Genomic DNA, 4191 nt, shown 5'->3' with positions numbered 1-4191 from the left:
CATTACTATACTACCATAAACCTCCAACAACTGCACTTTACCCACATCATGGCACAGGGAGAGGCTAAAGCATTGGACACCCATGGAAGCCATTTTTGGGCTCTATAACAAATCTAAAGCCGTGCCTCAAACCTGAATATAAAATACAAAAACACTTATTACATTATTAATGTTGGTGCTGGGATGGGGCAATAATGCTTGAAGGAGAAACCTTGTGGAATTTCCGATCATAGCTCCCTATCGTTTAATATGTTAATATAACATCAGGCTGTGATTGGGGTAAATGTATCAAGCCGAGACTTTCCGGTGGGTTTGAAAAAAAGTGGAGATGTTGCCTATAGCAACCAATCAGATTGTAGCTAACATTTTGTAGATGTACTAAATAAATGATAACTAGAATCTGATTGGTTGCTATAGACAACAACTCCATTTTGCAAAGCTGCCGAAAACACGCAGCTTGATACATTTACCCCCTAGAATACACACAGTCAATGCGCACTGCTGACTGCCCTTCTCTAATGACAAGTACAAGAACGACCCTGGGGTCAATTTCCTATCTAAAATCCTTAGCACTCCCCCGTGCTCTATATATATCCAGTGATTTGACCTAGAGCCAGATTGTGCAAAAATACTTTGTCTCGTGTCCAAAAGATGTGTTTGAGAAAAAGGTGCTTCATTGCGTGAAAGAAGTCTTGTCCTATAACAGATCAAATATTATTACATTAAAATGTAATAAAAATGCAAACAGAACATTAATAACCATCACTAGGGGAGCGACAAATATCATAATCTAGAGTTTAGCTTGTGTGTAATAAAACACACAAGTTAAACAGATAGAACATGTAAACTATGTACTAAACCATAGCAGCAAATCAGATACTTGCTTTCAATATCCAACTTGCACTAGACAGACAATAGCTGATTGGTTTCTTTGTTTCAGTGGAACTTTTGCACCTAAATTCAATGTTTGCAAATGATCTATAATGGATGGAAACGCATAAATGTCACAACAAGCTTTATATGTTTTTCCATAATTTAATTCACTTTAGATAATTTCTGCAAATACATTTTCTATTGCTATTAAGTCCTCTGTACACTATAATGTTCCCATTATCGTATCTCCCAAGTGTCCCGATTCCAGCGGGACAGTTCCCGAATTCAAGTGGACTGTCCCGCTGGAATCGGGACACTTGGGAGGTATGCCCACAGAAATGTTACAGAGAACTCCCGGTATGGATTTCGGGTCCAAGACGAGCTTCGACAAAATGGCCGTCGCAGTGTGCAGAGACAGAGTAACTGGAGGCGGAGCTGCCTCTGATCAGCTAGTGAAAGGGGCGTGTCTATGCATATGAGGGATGGATGGTACTATCGTTACGTTGTGACCAGCACATGTCGTATGCCCAAATGACCAGATCAAACCTCCCCCATATATACACAGAACAGCTGCATACCTCCCGAGCTGCCACAGGGGCGGGGCTTTCACTAGTGGGCGTGGCTTATTTTATCCCTCTTTCGGGACTCTAAGGGGCATATTTAATAAAGCACGATAGTGCTTTTAACGGGTCATTAAGGTCCCACAGTGTCCTCCGCAAATTTATTAAGGGGGCATCGCAGCAGATATCATGGATATCTGCTGCTTTGCATTCCTCTTCGTTTTTGGGAGCAGTCACCATTCAACAGAATGGTGACTGCTCCTGGCCGCAATCTAACAAGTCCCGAAAAAACATTTTTTTCGGGAACTTGTCATGTTAATGAAGCTGGTGTACATCATCCGAATTGAGGAAATCTAATGCTGTCAGCTCTGCTCCGGAGAGCAGAGCTGGACAGCGCATGTGTGGAGGGATCACATGATCCCTCCCTGTCACTCAGCGCTCTCTCTCTGCAACTATCGTTGCAGAGACAGAGAGGGGATCTGTGTGCGCATGTCCAGTTCTTGGAACTGGACATGCGCAATTGAAGAGTGAAGAGAAGACCCGAAGACAGCGCTTCCGAAGAGGGGGGTAAGTATGATTTTTTTTATCACTGAAACAGCAGTTTTTCGGAACTGCTGTTTCTCTGCAGGGCTGTACATAAATGTGAGAAGTAGTTCAATCCTTATCATTGCGATAAGGATTGAAAACTACTTTTCACTTTATGTGAATAATGATAAATGTGCCCCTATATGTTGGGAGGTATCGATCATGGTTACAGCCAGTTTTTCAAAAAAATCTAGCTGTCTGAGAAACTGTATGTGCTGTTTGCACGCTGTACACATGACAATGTCCGTCAGCGCTTCTTATGTAACACATTTACAAGTTACATGTTTCTCTATTATATACAAAGCATGTACTAGACATTATAGACAGAGGTGGTCATAGGATAAATGGTAACACACCCAGATTTAAAACTGTAGTTTTGGGCAGAGTAAGGGGAAGGGTGTATATTTAAGAAGAAAAACTCACTTACCAGAGCCATCTAGATCCTACTGTTCCCCTCATACCACTAAGGCAGCGGTACCAGCTTCATCATTATTTCCTGAAACTGTTGATCTTTGGATGTATGTGATCTTCCTAGTGGAATCATATTTTTCTACAAGGAGACAAATTGCATGTAAAATATAATCTCAAACATTTCTAAAGTGTTCTAGGCATAAAGTTCATTTAAAGGAACTATTAAAAACGTAACTATTATCCTTTAACCCACCATCATCCCCCCAATACCTTATCTCTGCTTCCACTCGGCGATTTGCATCACCGAGACGAGCAGCTGAAATAACACAGTCTCCACATAGGAATCAGACACAGATGTCATGGGAGTAGCTGACCTGGGAATTACCTGTCCTCTTCCAAATAGTAAAATAAAATAGTCTGAACATTTGAAGAAAATCCAAAAATCCAAATGCTAGTGCCTCTCCCCCTATTCTCTTTGGGGTAGTACGATACCTAATGGATTGTGCTCTGTATGTCGTTTTATCTTTCTGTGGATGTCTGATCAGCAGCTGCAACTGGGTTTAACCACTGCCCGTGTACCTAATTAGGCTTGCGGGTTGCACCAGAAGGAGGATACCAGCACAGGTCATAACAACTTCTACAGACTGTTCAGTCATTCACACAGTAGGAAGTGGTACTAATGTGTCAGTGTGCTCACAGCAACCTGACGTCAGTGGTAATGAAACTGTTTAGCAAATTTACTTTGATAGGAATAATACAGATGTTTCCTGAGAATGAAGAACAACCCAATTCTCCCCATTAAGGACAGAGGATGCTGGAACGTTGCTGAATTCCCCCGGAACACTGGCAGAAGTGAACGGACCGGTGATCAGAATGATCACATTCTGCCCTGATACTCTCTCCTGCCCCTGTTCTAGCGTTGTGTCAGTGGCTCAGTGCTGCTGTGATTGCAACAGAAAGACGCAGCCACAAATGTGGAAATTCTATGCAAAACATTTCCTGTACTACGACAGCTGTAACAGGACAAGGAATTGGAACAAATAAATATTCGGTAACACATAGAGCCTCTCAGCACACCTATGTGAACTGCTAGTTGGCGGACGTTTAAGTGGACTTATATATTGATGTGTGCTGGACGGACCATTCAGGCGCAGTACAAACAGCTTTGTGCAGCACATCGTACATACTTCCTCTATGTGACTATTATTATTCACATATATTACACATCACTTGTGTATTATATCATTATATTGGCTCATGCTTCCAAGGAGAAACAAAAAAACACTGAGACTGAAATAAAAAACAAGTTTGACATAAAATAATACATACTATCTTATATCCCAGCATGATCAGGGCAATTACCACCAGCACCACGGTGAGGATCAAGACCAGCAATATTACCCCAACACGGCTCCTGTCTGTCTTGCCATCTGAAATAAGAGATTTAAGAACATATTATTTATTTAAAAGAGGGAACTTCAAATAAAAAAAAGATCACAGACAGAACAGTTTCCACAATAAATTTATAGGATAATCTCTGGAAGACGACCAAAACCAAATTGTACTAAAAAAATCACAGAATCCATCCACCCATCGGTCCAAGTGCAAAGATTATTACAGCACAGACAATGAATGATAAATATTCCCATATCAGAATATATAGGCATTAAACACCATTTATGTATATAGACAAATATGGCAGCATGCCCTGTATTGTATATAAACTAAGATGTGTACATGTGACTGTATAATAAACATATTT

General features: G+C 40.9%; 1 long non-coding RNA gene across 1 annotated transcript; it reads right to left on the bottom strand.

Annotated features, from left to right (window-relative positions):
• Window positions 1–408: 408 nt before the first annotated feature.
• LOC142108452 (uncharacterized) lies at window positions 409–3889 on the bottom strand. Its single transcript, XR_012680151.1, has 3 exons — window positions 3759–3889; window positions 2446–2568; window positions 409–697 (listed from the first exon to the last, which is right to left on the bottom strand). It is a non-coding gene; the product is annotated as an uncharacterized LOC142108452 (long non-coding RNA).
• Between the last annotated feature and the right edge of the window lie 302 nt (window positions 3890–4191).

The sequence above is a fragment of the Mixophyes fleayi genome, chromosome 12 (assembly GCF_038048845.1).
Source record: "Mixophyes fleayi isolate aMixFle1 chromosome 12, aMixFle1.hap1, whole genome shotgun sequence".
Taxonomy (NCBI): domain Eukaryota; kingdom Metazoa; phylum Chordata; class Amphibia; order Anura; family Limnodynastidae; genus Mixophyes; species Mixophyes fleayi.
This window is presented reverse-complemented; position numbering and strand designations above follow the sequence as displayed.